The sequence below is a fragment of the Macaca thibetana genome, chromosome X (genome assembly GCF_024542745.1).
Source record: "Macaca thibetana thibetana isolate TM-01 chromosome X, ASM2454274v1, whole genome shotgun sequence".
Taxonomy (NCBI): domain Eukaryota; kingdom Metazoa; phylum Chordata; class Mammalia; order Primates; family Cercopithecidae; genus Macaca; species Macaca thibetana.
In genome coordinates this window covers 16,972,989-16,998,094 of record NC_065598.1, presented here as the reverse complement: position 1 = coordinate 16,998,094, position 25,106 = coordinate 16,972,989, and the positions used below count along the sequence as shown (strand labels likewise).

Here is a 25,106-nt window from a genome sequence, read left to right as displayed (position 1 = left end):
AGGAAGCATTTTTAAATGACCCCATCGCCGAATTCCCAGCAGTCATTCATGCAGCTCACAGGCCAGCACAATTTGCTCATAAATTCAAATGTTTGGTCAGTATAAACTGTATGCCATTGTAAAATGAACGAAATATCCTGTCTGTGTCACCACGCCCCACAGTTACATTCTTGCCTGCTCCAGCACAGAAGGAAGAAGGGCTTTGCTGAACGAAGATTGGCATTGAGAGCGCCGTGAGGCACCACTGTCCTCAACCTGGCTGTCCTCATGCCTCCACGGAACCCTAGTCAGGCTTCCTATAGAACCTCACAAGCTGCAAAGCAGAGATTCCTAAAACACTCCTCACTAAAAATGTTCTGATTCAAATATCCTACCATTATTTACACTTGAAAATATTTCTTTTGGCTAAGAAATGCCAGGAGATACATGGGGCACGTTAGCATAATCATTGAATTATAGTGACTGAAGTGTCTTTTCCTCCACCTAATTGCACCAGTCCTCATTTAATCGATGTAATCTACTCCTAAAAAGCCCTGCCACTAAGTAAAATCCTGCTAAATAAAAATATTTCCATTAATTTTATTGGAAAAAATTATGAGCATTCCATCCCAACCTAAGTTACTTAAACCATTTCACAGATAGAAAAATATAGCAAGTTTACATCAGTGAAGGGCTACAATTTGAAAGTAAATAAATATAGTTTGTACATAAAATGCAATGTTACAATATCTCGTGAAGGAAGAAGAGCAGATTTGAAACCGGGTGGTGAGGAGTGGAGGAGGAGGGTGAGGTTGTCATTCTTGGGAAATTGCTGGAGAGTCATGTGGTTCACAATGAAGCAGAAAACTTTTTGGAGCTCATGGCTATCCTACACTTAAACTGCACTTACGAATAAAGTTACAGTACAGAACAACACCTTAAGGGAAAAATAAGGGATAAACTTCAGAGAGCCTTAAAACGTATGAAAAGAGCTCATACACATAGCTGACTGAAGGATCACAGAAAGCTGTTACTCACTCCTCTCTCCCCTACACCAGGAGGCCACCATCGTCAGGCTCTCCAAGAGGTTTCCCCAAGTTTAATGTTAGTTGCTGAGCTCTGAGAGTCCCCAAATCCCTCTTTCCTTTAGTTTTGCTGGCTCATGGGAGGAAGCTCACAGCCCATGGTTGTATGCTATCTTGAATGAGGAAGCATGCATTCTTCCATATGTGTGGAAGCCTTCATAGCTTACTTTTCTTCCATAAGCCTTCATAGCTTACTTTTTGCAACTCTAAGGTCCAACTTCCAGTTCAGGAACCTTGAATGTGGCTTTGTGTGCAGGTATTCCCACGAAACACTGGGAGAGAAACGTATTTATTAATACTTCAAAATATTAATCCACCATACACATAAATATATTTACACATATATTGATAACAACCATGTGTATAGTTTCGAGGGAGAAAAAAGACTATATACCACCACTGAAGGTTTTCCCTTGTTTCAGCTTGTGCTTTTCTTCCTTAAAAATCTTCATTTAGTCTATCAAGTGTGAAGGACAGGAGTTTCTCTCTGCATTTTATTGATAGCAAAACATGAGCAGAAAAAAATAATGCTATTAAAATGGTTTTCCCAAAATGCCAAAGACTGTGAATACAAAGGCTATTCCAACCAGCCTTTTTATCTTCCTGTGCAGAGAACTGTTGATTACTCATATTGTTTCCTGTGGGAGGAATTCTTACTTCTTTCTAATCTTCAAAAATCCTAGCCTCACATTTTACAGTTGAATATAATTTTAAACATGCCAAATCTGGATTTAGTCAGAACTGCAAATACGTAACTCAAAATAACTGACAGAATTAAAGCAGATGGCGATAGCAAACAACAATGGAGTTTCATTCACTTATTCGTTCCTTTGGTGATGTAACAAACATTCACCGGATGCTTCCGTTTACTGAGTGCAAACATCTATTGGGTGCTCAGGCCTCTGTGAGATGCCAGAGATATAAGAGGAAAGAAGACATAAACATTGCTCTCAAAGGGTGGGAAGACAGACACGTAAACAAATAATTGTAGTGCAACGCCAGGCAAGCTATAATAGAGATAAGAATTAAGTGCTATTCAGAATCCCAGAGCGATTAACACTGTCTGGGGGGAACACAGACTGGAGCAGCGATTCTAAAGACAACACAAACTTCCGCGCTGGTTCTCACAGGTTAGAAACCAAAAGACCAAAGCCAAGACAAAGCATCGCTACACGGTTAAAAACAAAACAGAGTGGCTAAAATTAAGACACCCTCCAACCAGCTGCAAGAGAAAATGAACTTTTGACTATAATCACTAAATGGCCTTCCCAACAAGTCTTTTAAAAACCCTGAAAACCAGGGGTAGGAGAAAAAATGTGGAAATTATGTGGGTTTTTTTTCTTTTAAAAAATAGCTGATTTAGAATTTTCACTCTTTGGCAGGGCTCAGTTTATAAAGAGGAAGTGGAAGATTTTTAATATATTTCCTATGAAGAAAAGTCTTCAATTAGGTATGATGAACCACAGTCTCTAGGGCACAGGGTGCTAATAAAGCTAAACAACCATTCTCCAGGGGTTCATAAGCTCCCCCCACTTTTTAACTGTTCAGAATTTCCTCCCCAAGCACGCTTCTGTGATGAAAACACCCAGTGCTGGCCGTGACCCAGAGGAAGTGCTTTTGACTGTGGTGGTCCTATAATAAATCAGCTCTTTTGGAGAGAAACCTGAGGGAGTAAAATCTACAACTCACATTATCAGTCTGGGGTTGAGTCCTTGTGAAGAGCAGAGGCAGCAAACTTCAAACTTTATCAAGATTGTGGTGCTCATTAAGGAAGTGAAATTGAGCCAAATTTGAAGGAAAGCACTGTAGTAATTACAGAGTTATGAAGATTTAAAAGCTATGCGCCTGGGCATGCAGAGCACAACGTGTTTCCTTTGGGTTCAGAGACACCGCAATTACAGGGTTTAAGGGTAGCAAAGCACCGAATTAGAACTCCCCATTAGTTTGATTAATCACTGATGTAAGTGCAGGCACTAGAAATGGCTGTCTTATTTGTGTCTCTTCCTCGCTTCCCTCCCCCTTTCTCTCCTTCTATTTCCTTTACAAAATCAGGGGGCCTGGGAGAATACAAACCGTATATTAATGATAAGAAATTGGGTACAAGAAGGTAAAAACTTCCCGAAGCTTAATGACTTCTCTACATCAGTGTTGGCTTTGCCAAGAGTTGTATAATATAGCATGTTCTTTCCTCTTCCTAGGCTGTTAAATGTTAATGGTACAACAATGGCATGTTAGTAAATCTAATAAGAAAACTAGAGAATAACGTATTTTATGTGGGTGTATAACAAGTTAACATCACCAGAGGAAGCTCACTTGGATAATAATATATGATATTGCATTAGACAAGCTGTAACAAACAACGATAACAATATCTGGCCAATTAGCAATACTAGGTGAGAGTCTTATTCTTTGGAAGGAACTGTTACACCCTTCTGATGAACTTAGCTAACAAATCTACTTGCAGAAATGGTGTCTTACCCTCTTGGGGCCAGGATATTTGACTCGGTGCCTCCTCATCAATACAACCAAAATTACAGCCAATTTTATGAATGGGGAACACAAAGGCACAAAAATACCAACACACCACTTCAAACCCAGCATGATCAACCACTCAGAGAAAGAACTCCTCTGTAAATGGAAATTCAGAACTCTTGGAGCAAAGGCACTTTAATAGAAAGGCCAACCCTTAAATTGTGCACCCAGATGACCTTAATGGGAAAGGTGATTTTTCACCGGGAGATTTGTAACTAAAAAATGTCACTAAAATGTACTTATGTGGTCCTTTTCATATTTGTGCATGAACTACAGGACTCCTGGGATCAAATCTGAGACAACCAACCAGCCATGCCTCTTAAATTATTTTTTCGGAGGTGTTTTCTTTCTCCACTTCAATTGTAAAGATCCAGGAATAACAGCCCAGTGCACAAAGTAGTCATTTTTATTTCTCATCCTGTCTCGATGGCCTCATAATGGGTTCAATAAGAGTCTGGAAATAATAAAAGCTTCTCCATGGAGAAACCCAAGACTCGCTATAAAGCACGATAGCAGCTAGGAGTCTCCTATAGTAACGACAACACTAGCAGAAACATTGCAAGAGTCTGAATTTCCTACTGTAAAGAAAAAGAATTTAAAAGATGACCATCCTACACACTCACTAGTGTACAGATGGAATACCAGGCCACTAGGATGAAAATAAACAGTGGTACAAGAATTTTGTTGGAAAAAAAAGGCTGTAGGCAAGTGCCTTAGTTACAGCTTCATTTTGATCTGTTTTGAAACATGTTTAAAGTATTTCCTGCCTACTGACTTTGGGGACAACTTCACCTCTGGTTGCTAAGAAAGTCATAATAAAAAGATAGAAAAGCAGAAAAAGAGGAAAGAAGGGATTTTGAGTTTTTAAAATTATTTTCCATTTTTATTTGAATGTTGCCTTCTTTGCTATTGGGTATTTGTGTTCACACACCCATAGGCTTAGTGTAGTTTTGCTACAGTGGCAGACACCCGTTATCCCCTTCTTCCTTCCTAATACCATCCCAATTTTGTCCTGTGTGGCAATGTCACCAGCCAGTCTGCTCCTAGTCCCAGACTCCCTTGCATTCAGGATTGGGCAGATGACACAGTTCTGGACAAGGACATCCACATGGAAATCTGCTAGAGATTTCTGGAAATGTTTCTGTTTTCCTGATACAGGGGCTGCTGCTTCCTGCTCCTTCCCTTTTCATCTCCCCCGTCCCCACTTCCCCCCCTCCCCCCCTGCCCACACACACACGTCAGAATGGAATCCAGACTGAGATGGAAGGACCATCCTGTGACTGTGTCATACATGAGGATAAAAGTCACATGCAAAGGATGGTAAAGCCAAAGGAAAGAAGGCTCCTGGATTATAAACAATAAAGCCAAGTGTCCTCCCATACCTGGATTTGTCCCACTCCAGATTTCTTGTATTTGTGAGAAAAAATGTCCCTATTTGGGTCAGCCACTGTACAAGCAGTCAGATGTGGTTCTGACTCGCAGGAGTACCAATTCCCTACAAAGCAATTCTACAAAATTCAGGAGATGAGAGTTCTGGATCTGTCTCACTCATTCACTCCATAGATGTTATTCAACAAATACCTACTATGTGTCTGTGACTATTCTAGGAACCAAGGAATCATCTGCAAACTAATGAGAACAAGACCTGCCCTTATGGAGCTTAACTTCCAATTAGGGAGAGACAATTAGCGAGAGACAGGCACACAATATTAAACATTCATTTGTTCCACAACAAACAGTTTATGTATTCAGGAGCTGCTTCTACTGGGTTTATATACTTAAAATAATAAAAGAAATTATGTCTGTAGCAGATGATGGTTGATTCCCCTTCCAGATTCCCTTCACCCAGCCAGCACACCCAGCCCCCATGGCTGTGGATGTTAACTGCTCACAGGTGCACCCTGCTCTGGAGGATTTCCTGTATATCACAGGGTCCCACCTGGAAGATTATATCCCCCAAGAAGGGAAGCCCATGGCCAACGACTCAATGGTAGGGTGCAAAACAAACCCTCACAAAAACTCACATTCCAACACTCTCTATGGCATCAGGCTGAGGCTGGCCTTCTCCTGAATCCACATCTTTGCTTAGATCCTTCCCCTGCCACCTCTGCTTCCTTCACACTTCACAGGTTTCTCCTGGGAGCATTCTCTTACTAAATTATCTGCACTGAAAATTCCCCACCTCAGGTTCTGCTCCTGGGATCCTGATCTAAGGCAGTGTCTGTTGCCATTTTTCTTTAATTAATAAGGAATAGAATTTGTTGCATTTCTCCTTTGGAACAAACCACCAGAAAATGTTCCCATTTTAATTAAGGTTAGTAGAAATTAGAGGGGCTTGCTTATAACTCACACAATATATCATCATCCAACTAGACATAGCTAGCTACCATGTTGGTTCTGACCAGTGTAACATACTAATAATTTTAACTGCTAATCATAATTTGACCCTCAATTGGCCAGTACATAAGATAAGATGCATAAGAGTTCTTAATATTGAGGCACAAGTTAATGTGAAGCATAAAAACTAGAATAATTATGATAATCTCCTCTAGATCAGTATTCAACTGATCAAAATCTTATGTACTCATCAGGATGTTTCTGGTACCTCAATAATTAATGTTAAATTTAGAAAGTATACTGATAATTTTACCATTTTGCATTTGCATTAAATAAAAACTTCACACTGTGATTTGTTATGCTCATAGAAAATAGCATTAAAACTTTTATCCTGGAGGGCGGAGCAAGATGGCCGAATAGGAACAGCTCCAGTCTCCAGCTCCCAGCGCGAGCGACACAGAAGACCGGTGATTTCTGCATTTTCACTGAGGTACTGGGTTCATCTCACTGGGGAGTGCCAGACAATCAGTGCTGGTCAGCGGCTGCAGCCCAAACAGTGAGAGCCGAAGCCGGGCGAGGCATCGCCTCACCTGGGAAGCACAAGGGGGAAGGGAATCCCCTTTCCTAGCCAGGGGAACTGAGACACACAACACCTGGAAAATCGAGTAACTCCCACCCCAATACTGCACTTTACCAAGGGTCTTAGAAAACGGCACACCAGGAGATTATATCCCGCACCTGGCTGGGAGGGTCCCACTCCCACAGAGCCTCCCTCATTGCTAGCACAGCAGTCTGTGATTTAACTGCAAGGCAGCAGCGAGGCTGGGGGAGGGGCGCCCACCATTGCTGAGGCTTAAGTAGGTAAACAAAGCCACTGGGAAGCTCGAACTGGGTGGAGCCCACAGCAGCTCAAGAAGGCCTGCCTGTCTCTGTAGACTCCACCTTTGGGGACAGGGCACAGCTAAACAAAAAGCAGCAGAAACCACTGCAGATGCAAACAACCCTGTCTGACAGCTTTGAAGAGAGCAGTGGATCTCCCAACATGGAGGTTGAGATCTGAGAACGGACAGACTGCCTGCTCAAGTGGGTCCCTGACCCCTGAGTAGCCTAACTGGGAGACATGCCCCACTAGGGGCAGACCGACACCCCACATCTCACACGGCGGGGTACACCCCTGAGAGGAAGCTTCCAAAGCAAGAATCAGACAGGTACACTCGCTGTTCAGCAGTATTCTATCTTCTGCAGCCTCTGCTGCTGATACCCAGGCAAACAGGGTCTGGAGTGGACCTCAAGCACTCCCCAACAGACCTACGGCTGAGGGTCCTGACTGTTAGAAGGAAAACTAACAAACAGGAAAGACACCCACACCAAAACCCCATCACTACGTCACCATCATCAAAGACCAAAGGCAGATAAAACCACAAAGATGGGGGAAAAGCAGGGCAGAAAAGCTGGAAATTCAAAAAATAAGAGCACATCTCCCCCTCCAAAGGAACGCAGCTCATCACCAGCAACGGATCAAAGCTAGATGGAGAATGACTTTGACGAGTTGAGAGAAGAAGGCTTCAGTCCATCAAACTTCTCAGAGCTAAAGGAGGAATTACGTACCCAGCGAAAAAAAACTAAAAATCTTGAAAAAAAGAATGGAAGAATGGATAACTAGAATAATCAATGCAGAGAAGGCCATAAACGAACTGACAGAGATAAAAACCATGACATGAGAAATACGTGACAAATGCACAAGCTTCAGTAACCGACTCAATCAACTGCAAGAAAGACTATCAGCGATTGAGGATCAAATGAATGAAATGAAGTGAGAAGAGAAGTCTAAAGAAAAAAGAGGAAAAAGAAATGAACAAAGCCTTCAAGAAGTATGGGATTACGTGAAAAGACCAAATCTACTTCTGATTGGGGTGCCTGAAAGTGAGGGGGAAAATGGAACCAAGTTGGAAAACACTCTGCAGGATATCATCCAGGAGAACTTCCCCAACCTAGTAAGGCAGGCCAACATTCATATTCAGGAAATACAAAGAACGCCACAAAGATACTCCTCGAGAAGAGCAACTCCAAGACACACAATTGTCAGATTCACGAAAGTTGAAATGAAGGAAAAACTGTTAAGGGCAGCCAGAGAGAAAGGTCGGGTTACCCACAAAGGGAAGCCCATCAGACTCACAGCAGATCTCTCGGCAGAAACTCTCCAAGCCAGAAGAGAGTGGGGGTCAATATTCAACATTCTTAAATAAAAGAATTTTCAACCCAGAATTTCATATCCAGCCAAACTAAGTTTCATCAGTGAAGGCGAAATAAAATCCTTTACAGACAAGCAAATGCTTAGAGATTTTGTCACCACCAGGCCTGCCTTACAAGAGACCCTGAAGGAAGCACTAAACATGGAAAGGAACAACAGGTACCAGCCATTGCAAAAACATGCCAAAATGTAAAGACCATCGAGGCTAGGAAGAAACTGCATCAACTAACGAGCAAATAACCAGCTAATATCATAATGACAGGATCAAGTTCACACATAACAATATTAACCTTAAATGTAAATGGACTAAATGGTCCAATTAAAAGACATAGACTGGCAAATTGGATAAAGAGTCAAGACCCATCAGTTTGCTGTATTCAGAAGACCCATCTCACATGCAGAGACACACATAGGCTCAAAATAAAGGGATGGAGGAAGATCTACCAAGCAAATGGAGAACAAAAAAAAGCAGGGGTTGCAATCCTAGTCTCTGATAAAATAGACTATACAGCCATAAAAAAGGATGAGTTCATGTCCTTTGTAGGGACATGGATGCAGCTGGAAACCATCATTCTCAGCAAACTATTGCAAGAACAGAAAACCAAACACCACATGTTCTCACTCATAGGTGGGAATTGAACAATGAGATCACTTGGACTCGGGAAGGGGAACATCATATACCGGGGCCTATTATGGGGAGGGGGGAGGAGGGAGGGATTGCATTGGGAGTTATACCTGATGTAAATGATGAGTTGATGGGTGCTGACAAGTTGATGGGTGCAGCACACCAACATGGCCCAAGTATACATATGTAAGAAACCTGCACGTTGTGCGCATGTACCCTAGAACTTAAAGTATAATAATAACCAAAGAAAAACCTTTTATCCTACATTATCATTTTTAAAACCTTCATATATGTCATATATAAAAAGTACAATATAAATTATTAGCATCATGTCATGAAAATAGTTTTTGTCTATTTTGATATCTGAACATAGATTTAAATTTCTTCTGAATTTTGATGTACAGTCAGTCCCAGAACCACATACAAAATAATATGTCGATTTAACTTGTTGACAGTCTAGTTTTTATTAGATAAGCAATTTAAGGCCAATAAATAATGTCATTTTTTAAATAGGAAAATATTAAAATTTGTCTTTATAGATTATGAATAGTAGTAAAAAATTACATTGAGTGTGTTTCCTAGTAAGTTTTAATTACTTGTTTAATCACTATTAACCTAAAATTAAACAATATTTGATTAAAACTGGGTTTTTAAATTATTTACCCTACAAAAAGAAGAAAATGATCTTTTAATATTTTAAGGAACTGGAAAGATGGCATTACTTTCAAAGGGATTCAAGCGTCCATAAAATGGAAATGCTGAGATAGCTGTGGGAGGAATGATCTGAGTAAGTATGATTGTTCTGCCATGAGCTCAATTTGCAGCTGTAGCATGCTTTGGGAACTTAATCTTTTATCATATTAGTAGATAATTAGATAATAGTTCGTAAGTATTCAAAAGTAGAACATTGCCCCACTCTTCCCTACTGTTTCATTGCACAGCCCTAAGGTGACCACTTTTGGCCAAAGACTACCTTGTTAGTGTCCCATAGCCTATGAAACCTTCCTCTGCCCTAGGACCTGTCTTCTTATACTGTGATTTTTTCTAAACAAGAAGAATTTGGCTTAACCCAGGGGAAAAAATGTGATAAGATATGAAATAAACCAATGATACAAATCTCTTAACTGTAGAAACCCTGAATTGAGTTTATGGACTCTCTAGTCCTAGAGATCTTTTACAATGACCTGTCTCCAAACTCAACATCTTGGTGTTTAAACATTCAAATACCTAGAGGGAAGGAACGGAACTAAATGACCCTTCTGATTTCAAGGTTGCATGTTTCCAACCACTGTTGTTTTCAACATTAATCCATGCTGAATTCTTGCATGCTGGTTTATTGTTTTTAATGTTAAAACACATGAAATGTACACTGCAGATTATGTCCACACCAGAGGAATAAAGCAATGTATAAAATGAAGGTAACATGAGAGAACTGTTAGACTTGGGAGGTAAGAAAAGCTACTGAAATTGAGTTTCCATCTGGGCCAATTCCATCAGTTTTACAATAACTATGGCTTGGTTTTTCCACCCAAAACAGGATTCCGTCTTAGTAAAGTCCTGGAATCGGTATAACCTTTCTTCCTCCTTAGTCTTGTTTTCCTATGTATGCCACTTGAGTGGCTAAAACATAGAACAAATTGACAGGCTAGTCCATGCATCTTCATAGCTCTGCAAAATCCCTCTGGGCAATTCTTCATAAACAGAAGTATTGGCCACGTAAACATAGTATTTTAATTAAACATTGTATTGAGTTATAATACCTAAGTACTTTATATGTTAATGTCAGTATCTATTTATTATATATGTTACAAATAGACAAAATCTAATTCTGTGCTATTGCACAGCGGTTTACTTTGCTGTTCCCTCATATTTTAAGAAACCCTGTAATGTATTTAAGAAACTGTCATTGTAAGGAGTTCTAATTGCATGACATTGGCCCTCTGTGGTTAGGGTAGCATCCCAAGGGTGGAGCAGGGGCTCAAAATTGGGAACTCTGAGAACCGCATTCTCTCCCAGTGATTTCAATGACTTAAAGCAATCCTTGGGCAAGTCACCCATCCTTTCTTTTCTCACTTCTCTTTCAAGTCATAATTCCCAGCTTCACATATGGCAGTTCTGAAAACAAGCCTCAAGCAAAGGGCTTGGTGATTCTGGGATAATATGAACCACCAAGTACTACTGCTATCCAACATGATGTTTTTCCTGGGAGAAAACAACTCCTCCAACCTATTACCCATCATTGCCTAAAAGGGTTTCCTTGGTAAACACAGCTGGAGGTTTGCCCATTTTAAATGACGCAAACAAAAATCCACCTCAAATCTCTGAAGTTACTCTTCTGTGGTCTAAGAGGATTATTAGGCAATAGCTTCCCAGTAACCAGTCTCGAATACATTCTTATTACCTATTTTCTTCTAGTGCCTACACCCACCTTACAAAACAATTTCTCTGCCCTCAGGGTTCACTTTTGGAGATTAACACATGTTGGTTCTTACCAGGGTATGGCCCCAACCCAACATGATGATGTGCTCTCTTTCTCCCACAAGCTACTACCATTCGAGGGCATGGGAATTCAATGTTCAATTCACGCAGTGAGGTTTTTAATTTTTCTCAAACTTTTTCTATTAGATGCAGTATGAGGAGTGTGGGGTTACCTTGGCCCTACTTCATGATTTAATACAGTTCTCAACCTTGGCTGAACATCAGAACCACCTGGCAAGCTTTAAGAAATATTTACACCTAGACCCCACCAAGAGGTTCTACTTTAACTGGTCTAGAGTATAGCCTGGGCATCAGGATTTTTTTTAACTCCCCACGTGTTTCTAACGTACAGCCAAGAATATGAATCAACTGGAGTAAGAAGACTTGATTTACATGCTGCCACTAATTAGCTACATGGCCTTGAGCAAAAGAAATACTCATTTATCCAACAGGTATTCCTCGACAGCTTCCTGTATACAAGACAGTGCTAGGGGCTTTATCTCCCAGCCTCTCAGATAAGTGAATTGGACTCAACAATTTATTCATTCATCCAGCAAGTAAGTATTGAGCACCTATTACCTACCAGGCACGTGCCAGGCACAAGGGATACAGAAGTGAACCAGATGGACAAAACTCCTGCCCTCATGGGCTTACAATTTATTTGGGGGAGGCATGACCACATACAAGTAGTGAAAAAGTGAACAGCAATGGCAGATAAAGAATGGGAAGGATGACGGGATGAACAGACCGGCAGCCACCATGCCAGCAGTGGTGGGAGTGGTGGAAGTGGGAGGAATGGAAAGAGGCAGATAGGTTCCAGAAACAGTCAAGGACTTAACATCACCAGAACATGGTAATGTATGTGACATAAGGGCTAGAGCATGAAAGGAGAAAAGGCCAATTCCTAGGTACCCAGATTGATGGGCCATTCACTAGGGTAAAGAATGTGGGAAAAGAATCTCAGCCACCCCAGGAAGTTGTGAGGGTGTAGAGCTCAAGATATATGGAACCGGAGGAATGAAACCAAACCCACTCTATCGGGCAGAGGAGGGACCTTAACTAAGAAATGCAATATCTCATATAGGTGGCCATCTCTCCACCTGGACTGGGTCTTTGCATAGAGAAAGGGGTGGCCATTAAAGAGTCCATTCTCAAAGAGCCAAGGCTGAACAACTTGAAAGGGAAAAATGAATAGACAAACCAACTGTGATCATATAATGATGTGAGGTACCAAGTTCACCGTAGAAGAGCGGCCTTGCAAAGTGTGGAAGCACTTAGGGAAAGAATTCTTTCTCCATCTGGGTATAGACTATGTTGTCCCTGAGAATCAATATTTGTCCTTGGGTGATCTCTACAGGTGTATGTGTGTGTGTGTGTGTGCATGTGTGTGTGTGTGTGTGAGAGAGAGAGAGAGAGAGAGAGAGAGCGCTGCCCACAGCTACTGTCAGACAAGCTGAAGAGTAAAGACATGCATCTGTCCCTCACCTTAGTGTGCAGGTCTTGAGAGAGAGAGAACAGATATATACCACCCAGGGGACAGGGCAGAGGTCCTCCCATTGACTAACTCACACTGGGGGAGGGGTCCTGCTGGGGGAAGAGGGATGCATCCTGGGGGTGAGAATGGTCCTAGTGGATGAACATTTCCAAAAGGGGAGAGGCAGAGGTGGAAGAAGGAAGGACTTCCACAGAGAGAGCTGACTTGAGGTGGAGGCGAAGAGCCAGGGCCAGGGCATGAACTGGGGTGTGCTTCTAAGAGTTCCCCTGTGACAGCTAAACACCTCAAAGGGTCCTGCGATTTTTCATCCTTCCCTTCACAGGTGGTTTTCCCTTTGATGTTACTCAAACCTTCCTCACAGACTGACAGACCCGCATCACAGTCTGGTTGTGTCGGAAAGGAAAGTGAGAGCTGGGACCCAGCAATCATCACTACACCCCACTCCACCCCCACACCGCAAAACTCCCAGACATACCAAAGTGCAGGCCTTCTTAGGGCTCCAGACCTCCACCCACAGTGAAGTTCTTTGTGCCCCCTGTTGGAGCCGGAAGTAACATGTGACTCAGGGAATCCAAGAGACACCAGTGGACAACTTGGGAATGGATCGGGATTCAATGTGACCTTTTCTCAAATACCGTGCGGAAGCCAGCCCTTAAGAGTGAGATGGAAACTTCCATTTGGTTTACTGAGGCAAAACACCAGGCAGAGCGCCTGGTTTGGAGTTGGCATTCAGTAATTGGTAACCATTATGATTATTATAATTATGATTATTATGATTATTGAGATGCAGTTGCTGTATAGCTTACTGTGGCCTTAGATGATCTGGGAATGATTCACAGACGAAGAAGTCCTACAGGCTCAGGACAAGTATATTGTAATGTGGAGGGCTTGAGCCATGATAAAAAATCCAGCTCCATTTTTCTTTTCAATCACTGCTGTAGTCAAGGGAGACCAGCTGCAAATCAATCCTCATCCTTTAACTCCAGCAACTGAAGTTCATGCACAACACGTTGAGATCATAAGTCTGAAGATTTCTGAGAGGCTGTACTTCTTGCTCCAGAAAGGCTCATCCCTGCCACTGTGCCCCTTTGATGTTGTTTCTCTAAGGGTCAGGAGATGCCTCAGAAGGCTCGCTGTGCTTCATGCTAGAGGCCTAAGGAGGCCAGAAGATGCTGCAGGAAGTGAGAGAAAAATCAGAGCAAAGTAGGATGACAAGGCAGGATGGGGACGGAGAACAGGTGAAGATAGGACCAGTTGGGATCTTAACAGGAAACCAATGAATGATCTGAAGAGCATTCTTTTTTTTTTTTTAAGGATATATTCTTTATTCTGATTGTGATTATGATTTCATGAGTGTACACATATAAGTGTACAATTAATTTCTTATATATGTGCACCTTATTGAATAGCAATTATATTTCAATAAGGCTTTCTTGGAAAAGCTGTAAACGAATAATGAACTCTGCTTTTTTATTGTACTTATTTACTTATTTAATTTTTTTATTATACTTTAAGTTCTAGGGTACATGTGCACAATGTGCAGGTTTGTTACGCATGTACACATGTGCTATGTTAGTGTTCTTTTACTGAGGGACTAATTACACAATGGCAGCAAGTGGGCACAATGCAGGGACTCAGGACTTAGCAGCAGAGCTGTTACCACCCCTAGGCCCAAAGGAAGGGTGCTTACCAGAAGGAGAGAGTAATGTAGGCAGGTTTTCTTGAAAGAAGCAGTGACCTTAGGGCATGGGACAGTATCAGCCCAAAGATGGAACTGAGCAGAATAAATACCTAAATCTCACTGTCCTCCCACCCCCGACCCACCATATCTACTTCTGATACTCTCCCCAGTTCAAACTCATCTGGAAGCCTGTGGATTAGAGAATTCTGTTGATGTAATCCATGTAAATAAAGCTCATAGGCCACAGAGCAAGGTGGAGAAGAACAAATAGAAGATCCCTGGCACAGTAGAGGAGGGACATCTAAGGATTGGGATTGGGTTATTGGGTTTCTTTTTCTTTTCTTTCCTTTTTTCTTTCTTCTTTTTGGTCAAGAAGATAAGACCACAGGCCCATCAGCAGCAGGATAAGTGAAGTATAACTAGCCCAGAAATGGTGATGAGTTTATGTTCACCATCCAAACCCTCTCTTTTCCCCTGGGACAAAAGGCAAACCTCATTTTGGAAACAGTGATGTCTGGGAGCAGGAGTAGGAAGAGAAAACCCTAGAAAAGAAAACAACGATTTGGCAGTAAGACAATAGTAAGGAGTAGAAAGTGACTATACAAAGTGTAGGTAGCTCCTTAATAAAGGCGCCAAGCCTGGAAATCTAGGAGTCCAGTGAGGGGCAGGGAATGAGGTCCAGATGAGATACCACATTTGCCATCATAGTCCAAGATGCCACTTTATTTTCTTTTTACCCATCCTCCTCCTGGAAGTCATACAAACCTTTCCCTAACATGACTGTGTGTGTGTGTTTTCACTTGTCGCTAAATGATTGGTATTCAACGAAATGCTTCTATTTTTGGGGGCATTAACATCTCTAAAACAAGACACAGAAAAGCAGAGGGAGGCAGCTAGGGGCTGCATTTAATCTTCTCTAATATCGCACTGTGAAGGAAACCAGGGAATGAAAACATAGTCATTTAGAAAATGGTTGATGAGTCACTGATTGGCACAGGGTAGAGAAAAAGAGAAGTCATTATTCATTCAGAGTATGCCTGGTCTTTAAAAATAGGCTCATCACTCTGCTGGAGGGGGTGTCTGGGCTTTAGAGACTGAGGGGCATGGGCAGGGGGCAAAGGGCAGGGACAGAAACTGCCCAAGGCAGTCAGAGCCCCCTCCTCCATCTAGATGTATCTCAACCCTTGGAAACCCTCCAGCTCTAAGAAGCAGAGAGACAGCTTAATGCACCTTGCTCTTCCTGTAGCTCTTTCTTGAGACTTTAGTAATACATTTTGGGAAATTTCAGCTTCGAGGGAACCAGGCCAAGTAGAAGAGACGGCACTTTTTGTGACGATGTTTTTGCCAACAAATGCAACACTCCATTACTTGCAGAATTCCTTTGCTAGGTCCTGGACTACCCAGATCTCCCTGCTTTTGACCCCCTGTCGTTTATTGGCCATTCTATAATTTCATTTATGGAGGTGGGGGGGGATTTAGAATCTATCACATTAGAACATGGTGAAATATTTACTGGAGGGGGAAAATTAAAGGCCTGGGTAAGCAGACGTTTAAAGGTTGCCTGGAAATTTTGTTTCTGCATGTATTACAGGAAAACAAAACAAAATAAAAACTCTGCCTAGTAAGGATTTGCCTTTGCCTAATAGTTATTGGGCCTTAACATACATATCTGGCCAATGGGTGAGGGCTTGAACTGAAAAGAGGTTGATTGGTTTGCAATGGGAAGGGTCGAGAGTACATAACTTCAAGGAAGAGAAAAGAAATGGGGCTTTCATCATAACACAATAGTTAGGATGATGAAGTTATGATGAAAGGTGAGTGAAGAGGAATTTGGTTGAGTGCTATGAATGGAATTCCTTCTTTACATTTTGTGGATACCGCTGTAAACAATTTAAATAGGTTTTCAATTATTTTGGATTGTTAGAGCAGTGTATCTTCTGAATATGCACTAAGTGGAGGTGAACACTAGGGTGGCCCAGATTTATGCAGATTACAAAGGTGGCCAGGTGTGGTGGCTCATGTCTGTAATCCTAGCACTTTGGGAGGCCTAGGCGGGAGGATCGCTTAAGCCAAGGAGTTCAAGACCAACCTGGGCAACAAAATGAGACCTCGTCTCTACTAAAATTAAAAAAAATAATAACAACAACAAAAACAAAAAATGTAAAGTACATCCCTTCCATGCATATGTGTGCATCACACACATACATACAACTCCTTTATGCTACATTTTGGTTTGTTACTTACTTAGTTGTCTTTGCTCATACTAGGATAAACTTACCTACTCTAAGTAGGTACAGAAAAATAAAAGTCTGATTCTGGAGTGGAAAAAAAAAGTAGAAAGATTTTCAAGGCCCAAGTTAATCTCTGCCTGGAATTCTATTCTGAAAGGGCAAGAACAGCTGAGACAGAATCTTCTAACTTTCGGTCCTTCCATTCTTTGAGAAACTGCTAAGGTGCTGGAGGTAAAAGAGTGACTCAGTAGCCTGCATACCAGTGAAGGATGTTTCTATTTTATTGGGAACATGCAACTACAGTTATTTCTCATATAACATTATTTTAAACATTATTCTACGCACAACATAAAATTTTACTAATAGGCTCTTACATCCTTATTCTTCATCAGAGTAAATAGTAAGTAATTTTTTTCACATCAGATGGGTAATGCACCAGCGTCGTAAGAAGGTTTGAGGGAGGCACATCTCACACACGAGCATGAAAACCCAATCATCATGCTTATGAACCACAAACAAACTATGTACTTGAATGTTATATATATATATTTAGTTCCTCAAAATCCTGAACATGGGACATAGAGAGTAGAAGAAAGGTTACCAGAGGCTGGAAAGGGTAGTGGGGGGTTGGGAGGAGAGGTGGGGATCCGGTTACTGGGTACAACAGAAAATAGAAAGAATGAATAACACCTACTATTGATAGAAAATAGGATGACTATAGTCAGCAATAACTTCTTTGCATATGTTTAAATAACAAAGAATGTAACTGGATTGTTTGTAACTCAAAGGATAAATGCTTGAGGGGATGGATACTCCATTCTCCATGATGTGCTAATTTCGCATTGCATGCCTGTATCAAAACACCTCACATACCCCAGAAATATATACACCTACTATACACTCACAAAAACCTTTAAAAATAATTAAAAAAAATTTTTTTTTAAATCTTGAACATGACTTTTAGGCATACACACTCTCTTTTTATTCAACCAAGATCTGACTCTTCTAGAAAGAATAATTTAAAAATATAATAAAATAATTATACATCATAATCAAGCAGGGTTTATTCCAAAAATGTAAGGTCTCAGCTGACATTTAAAAGGCATTTGATATTTGCAAACTATGCACCTGACAAAGGACTAGTATCCAGAATCTATAAGGAACTCAAGCAAATCATCAAGAAAAAACAAATAATCCCATCAGAAAGGGGGCAAAGAATAGACTTTTCTCAAAAGAAGTTATACAAACAGCCAAAAAACATATGAAAAAATGTTCAACATCACTAATCATCAGGGAAATGCAAATTAAAATCACAATGAGATACCACCTTACTCTTACAAGAATGGCCATTATTAAAAAGTCAAAAAAATAATAGATGTTGATGTGGACGTGGTGAAAAGAAAATGCTTCTGCACTGTTGGTGGGAATGTAAATTAGTACAACCTCTATGGAAAACAATATGGAGATTGCTTAAGATCTACCATTTGATCCAGCTATCCTACCACTGGGTGTCTATCCAAAGAAAACGAAGTGATCAAACGAAAAAGATACCTGCACACACACATTTATAGCAGCACAATTCACAGTTACAAAGATGTGGAACCAACTCAAGTGCCCATTGACCAATGAGTGGATAAAGTAGTATTCCATGGAATACTACTCAGCCCTAAAAATGAATGAAATAATGTCTTTTGCAGCAACTTGGATGGAGCTGGAGGCCATTATTCTAAGTGAAGTAACTCAGGAAAGGAAAACTAAAAATTGTATGTTCTCACTTAAAAGTGGGAGCTAAGCCATGAGTATGCAAAGGCATACAGAATGATATAATGGGCCTTGGAGACTCAGAAGGGGGAAGTGAGGGATAAAAAAATGCTACATATTGAGTACAGTGTACACTACTCGGGTGATGGGTTCACTAAAATCTCAGAATTCATCACTGTATAATTCATCCATGTAACCAAAAACCTCTTGTACCCCAACAGCTATTGAAATAAAAAATAATTGGAAAGAAAAAAAAAGTATTTGGTAAAACACAATGCCCGTTCTGATAATAATTCTTCATCAACCAGAAATATAAAGACACTTCCTTAACAAGATAAAAAATATCTTTCATAAACCAATAGCCAACATCATGTTTAATGTTACTAAAAACATCAAACAACAAAAAGCTAGAAGCATTTCCACTGAAGTAAGGAAGAAACAAAGAATTCCAGATACCACCACTGTTGTTCCATTGTTGTTCAACATTGCCCTATAGGTTCTAGCTACTAAGATAAGACATCATTAAACAGCAATAAGAGGAAAACCTTATCAGTATTCCCAGATGATGTGCTTGTTTGCCTGGAGAAACCAAAACAATCTAATGGAAAATCAATGTACCAAATAATCAAATTTATTAAGATGGACCAGTTATTTAAAAAATACACAAAACTCATTTATATCATTTTTTTCTATAAATTAGCAATATATAGTTAGAAAATGTATTGGGAAAACATTATGTTAGTAATAGTAACATATGTTTTTTAAAGTTAGCTTGAATATGCACAATGTGTTCCACTACATGTTCATCTGCAACTTCCAGCAACAGAAATGACCACTGTCTTGAGTATTTACTATGTTCCAAGCTCTGAACTGAGACCAAACTTCCCAAAATGTAGTACATATGTGCACACTTTCCATTTTAATATTGATTTTACTGTATATTATAAGGGAAAAACTAGCACATCCAACCTGTGATTTCATGGATATCATTGCTTAGGATGAGCTTTAAGAAGTCTCTTTTAGAAAGCAAATTTATTTCAGTTAATAAAAGGAAATTTTATTTTAAAAGGGAAACGGGCAAACAGTAATCAAGGCAGTGTAGTGATAGGTCCATTTGCCCCTCTGCACCCACCTCTGTCTGCCTCCTTCTCTCTGTCCTCTACCAAGAGGCTGACTGGCATGGACCATATCATCAACTCCCTTGCTTCTGGCATTTTGCTGAGCTCAGCCAATGGGAAGCCCCAGCAGGAGATGGCAGGTAGGAGGAGAGTGAGGCTGAGGTACATGCTCAGTTCCCTCCTTCCTCTCCAGCTGAACTGTTGCAGGCTGACTGGGCCCTTCACTGATGGCCATAGTCCTGCAGCCTTCTCTAAACAGCTCCCCAGTTCTGTGTGTGTTTTCTCCTCTTGCCCCCTTCAGGCCTGGCGTGATAACAGATCCCCACAATTGCTAACCTTGGGTCCTGCACTGTCCCTCAGTTGGTTCCCTTGAGCCCTGCCCACACTTTTGTAACAGATCCCTTTCCTAAACTTTTCTCAAAATTACTCTGACTGATATGGTAATATAGGAATGACTCAGGTCTGGGAAGCCACACTGTGCTATTAAGTCATCATAACAACCTTTTAAGATGAGTATCATTATCCCTATTTGACTCAGGATGAAAGTGCAGCTTAAAGTCTAGGTAACTTAGCCAATGTCACTGAGCTATTAAATGGCAGGCCCAGATGGGCAATCTGGGTTCTGTCTGTCTGCTGTCAAAGCTTCCTTAGACTTGATCACTTCACCACACAGCCTCTCAGGTAAACACAAAACTGTGTCCCACCTTGCTGCTAACCCATCACTTCCTTGTTGTAGTTCCTCCAAGTAAAATATAATAGTAACTCCGGCCAACCGTGACCTAACTCCTTGGGTTTCTTTTCAGTGCCAAATGTTTTGGAAGGTCTTGTTCTGAGGAATGGTTGGTTATGTATCCTTGCATTTAAAATCCCCTCAACTATCTAGTGGTTTGGGGGTTCAGTGAGGAAAATGAGCCCTATACTAATCTTTAGTATCCTACAGAACTGACACTGCTGTAGTTAGTTATGTCCCATTTGAGGTGATAAAAATAAAGCACAGTAATCCCACACCCATCCAAGAATGGCAGACTCCTGAAGTGATGCCAGCCCTTATTCACCCACAAGAGTTCTCATAACATTTAAGCCAACTAATAATAATGACTCACGCTGTTCTCTTTCCTTCCATGCATTTTAAAGGTTTCATAAACCACATTACACTTTATAAAATCATTCTTTTCTGGGAGAGGACTTACACTTTACTCTAGAAATAGAGAGAGAAGATCAGAAATTTTAAATAATTTGATGAAGTGCATTTCACTTTTTACTGAGAAAAATTTGAGGGATATTAACCTTTATTTAGTGTTTTCATTTTTTCTTCCTCACTTGGAGAACAACTAATTTTATAGATTCAAGTATTTAATACTTTCCAAGTACAAATTATCTTTTCAGTTTTTAATAACAATAAAAGAGATTCAGGTCCCCACATAGTCGTTAGAAGGAAGTGTAGCATTGTAGATAAGAGCTTGAACTTTGGCATCAGCAGCCCTGCGACTGAGTCCCCAGTTGTGTTATCTCAGGCACGTTTTTCAATCTCTCTGTGTCTCAGGTTCTTCATATGTAAAATGAAACTAATAATGGCGTTGACTTCATAGGGTTATTGGGAGAATCCACGTAAAACTTTAAACATGGGGCTTAATACCAATTACTATTATTACTCTATGGAACCTTCTGTGATAGGCACTGAAGAGGGTCAAAGATGAAAGAATCTCTGCATGCAGGTGGATTATAATTTTATAGAGAAAGAATGAGAATAAACAACTACAAAAAAGGTACAACTAATGGATGTTCCAACAGAAATACAGAGTGTCATAGCAACACAGAGGATGGAGAAATTATTTCCAGCTTTGTATTCCAGGGAAAGATGCATGACAGAGATTGCATTTACACTGACCCTGAAGATGGGTGGGGATTTTAACAGTTTGATTAGGGGGAAGGGAATCTTAGGCAGAGGAAACAATGGGAACCAAGGTCCAGAAGAAAGACCATCAGTGTTGTACTCAGAGAAGAATGAACGGTGATGCTTAGCTGAAGCACAGTATGCATTAGGGTTGAGGGAGACAAGGGGACTAGAAGGGTGGACAGCAGAAGACAAAGCATAAGATACGCTGGAGGTGGATGGGCATATGGGCACATAAGAAACTAAAGCCAAGAAGGAAAGGAAAACTGGAATAGCGTCAGCAATTCTGGGTCCTACTCCTGATTTGTATTAATTAGGCCATAGGACCTCTGGATTGAGTGTTCCTTCACTTAGGAATGGAGGGCATTGGACCAGATGATAGGCAAGATCCTGTTCAGACACATCATTGTAAGTCTAAAAAGCCAAGGTGGTTAGTAAGCCATCTTCAGCCTGAGTCAAAATGCAGTAATGATGTGTGCTGGTGATGTCTCGGGTTGAGTGACCATATCAGCTGCCCTTCACAAACCTTTAAATTGCAGGCCAAGCCACCTTTCATTGTGTCCAGTCTGAAAGGGGAACAGCCCATATGAGACCAGAGGCATACATCTCTCCTAACAGAGCTGAAAGATCCCCCCATGAAAGAAGATAATGACACATTAAAAATAGGACTTCCCCATCATCTATCTTGGGGCAAAAGCAAAGACTACATGGTTTGGCCTTAGTAATGATGCAATGAATGCAACCATTGTTTGAATAACATAATAATAACATTTGGCAGGGGTTTCTAATTTTGCTAATGGGAGAACAGCAATTTTAACCAACACTCTCACAGAAGACACATAAAAAACTAATGAAATATGAATCAATGAAAATCTAATGAAGGGACAGAAATCACCCATTTTAATGAAGATAATTTAACATAAAGAATTGTCAACTAGGAATGAACTTATTAATCAGGTAATGGAAAATGCAAAACAAGAACACTAAGTTATGACAAAGGTAACATCTGCTGCAGGCTGCTACAACTCCTGGGGTTGGGAAGCAAAGGAAAGAGACATAGGAATTATAAAAACTTAGAAGCTTGGAGGAGAGTCCCGTTGGGCTAAGACCCAGACCTCTCAGGAAGTGACATCAACCAGTGGTGCCGGTGTCTCATGGGGGAGTGGTGGTGGGGAAGGGTGGCAATGAAGGTGATCTGGAGTGTTAGAAAACTGCAAACTACATTTAACTGCCACTGTCAAGGAGCCATGCTTCTGGTGTGATGCTCACAGGAACACAAAGCAAACAGGAAGGAGAATATCCTTTCCTCCATCTCCTGCCTTCCAGTCTCCTCTAGTGCTCCCTAGGTGGCCAGCTTGAAAAGAAAAATGGGTTTGCACAGTCCCTGCCCCAACATCACAGGATGGAGTACAGAAGAGTGCTGTATCAGTCTTGCTATAACAAAATACCACAGACTGGGTGGGTTAAGCAACAAAAATTTATCTCTCACAATCCTGGAGGCTGGAAGTCCAGGATCAAGGTGTCAGTCACCTTGGTTTCTTCTGAAACCTTTCTCTCTGGCTTGCAGCTGATTTCCTTTTGTTTCCTCTCATGGCCTTTCCTCTGTGTATGCACATCCCTGGTGACTCTTCTTCTTATAAGGACATTAGTCCTGTTGGATTAGGGTACCACTCTTATCACCTCATTTAACCTTAATTCCCTCTTTACAGGCCCTATCTCCAAATACAATCACGTTGGGGGCTAAGGCTTCAACATGGGAACACAACTCAGTCCATAACAGATGGGTTTGGAGCAGAGAGACAATTACATTACTCACCTGCACAAAATATATGAAACATCCTAAAAATCATCTAGGAGCTATGAGATGGTGAGAAACAATCAGACTAAGATCCAGAAAAGAACAGAAACCTTAAAAGTTAAGAAAAGCACTCAGAGCAACTTCTGACCTAGGGGCTTTTTCTGATTTGGAAGGGACCACTGAGATGCACTTTCAACAACTTCATGGGACTCGGGGATAAAAGTTAAAATCTAGGCCCACAAAATGTGGGAACCCAGGTAAAGAACCCCTCTTTTCACTGAGATTTTGAAGGCTGCACCCTTTAAGGAAGAATGAAAAGGAAGTAAATGAGCCTTTACAGGATTTGCTGCTTGGTTTCACCATCATCCGGGGGCTCTAAAAATCCCAACCTTTGACTTTGAATAAAGGTGATACTAGACTGCTCTCACCCCCAGGATCCAGCAAAAGCAAAAGCAAATCTTTTCCAGAAGAAAGTAGCATCATCCTAGGTAACAAATAATTGATACAAATAATTTTTTGTATACAATATCCAGCACACAATAAAATATAATCAGGGACATGAGGAAACAAGATAGCATGGCTAAGGATAATTGAAAACAGTGGATAATAGAAAAAAGTAACAGATGGGTGACATATATAGAATTGTTAGATACAAACTATAAAATTACCACTTATTATATTGAAGAACATAAAAGCCAAGCATGAACATTTCAGCAAGAAAGAGACAATATAAAACATGACAAAGCCAACTTCAAAGAGAAAATACAAATTTTAGGGCTGAAAAATGATCAAAATTAACAACTCAATTAACAGCTTTATCAGCAGCTGAAGAGAGAATCAGTGGATGGGAAGAAGGGTCACAAGAAATTATCCAGATTAAGTCAGGGAGAGACCAAAGGGAGGAAACTATAGAAGAGTGAGATTACAAAGGACAGAATGAGAAGGTCCACATTATGTTTATTGGAATTCCTAAAGGAGAGAAGACAGAAAAACAGATGATTTTATATTTAAAATCCAGCCTAGACAGATCATAGTTAAATTGCAGAAAACTAAAGGTAAAGACAAACTTTTAAAGGAAATCAGAGAAAAAGACAGACACTTTTAAAAGAACTGTAGTTAGACTGACAGCTGACTTCTCAACAGCAAGAGTAGAAAGCAGAAAACAGATGATTAATATATCCAATGTACTGAAAATAAATGACTGACAACTTAGAATTCCATACCTGATGAGAATATTCTTCAATAAAACATGCAAAATAAATATTATTTCAGGCAAAAATTGAGAGTTATCTATGAGAAAATCAATGCTAAAAAATGCTTTAAAGCATTAAATAAAGCTCTTCAGGCAGAAGGAAAAAAGAAAATGACCCAAGATCAAATGTTAGAAAGGCAGAAAAAGAAATGAAGAACTATGAAAATGATAAATATGTGGCTACATGTAAATGAACTTTGTATAAAACAGTAATAGCTTGTGGATTTAGAAATTTTATTTAAATATACGTAGACATAGATAGGTTGAAATAAATAGGTTAAAAACAAAAAACCCAACTAAATGCTGTTTATAAGAAATCCATCAGAAACAAAAGAAAACGGAACAATTGAAAGTAAAATGATGGTAAGATGTATACCATCCAAATACAAACAAAAAGAATTCTGGTGTAGCTTCATTCATATCAGACTAAATGGACTTTAAAGTCAACATTCTTTGTAATAATAAAGATAAAATGTATCAGGATGATATAATAACTAAGTTGATATGCAAATAGCATGGCTTCAAAATATATACAGCAAATTAACAGCACTACAAGGAGAAAGAGGTAATTTCCACTATCATAGTGAGA

At 40.3% G+C, this 25,106-nt stretch overlaps 1 non-coding gene across 1 annotated transcript; it reads right to left on the bottom strand.

Moving 5' to 3' along the window:
* Window positions 1-17,111: 17,111 nt before the first annotated feature.
* LOC126947054 (small nucleolar RNA U13) lies at window positions 17,112-17,215 on the bottom strand. The gene has a single exon (XR_007722902.1). It is a non-coding gene; the product is annotated as a small nucleolar RNA U13 (small nucleolar RNA).
* Between the last annotated feature and the right edge of the window lie 7,891 nt (window positions 17,216-25,106).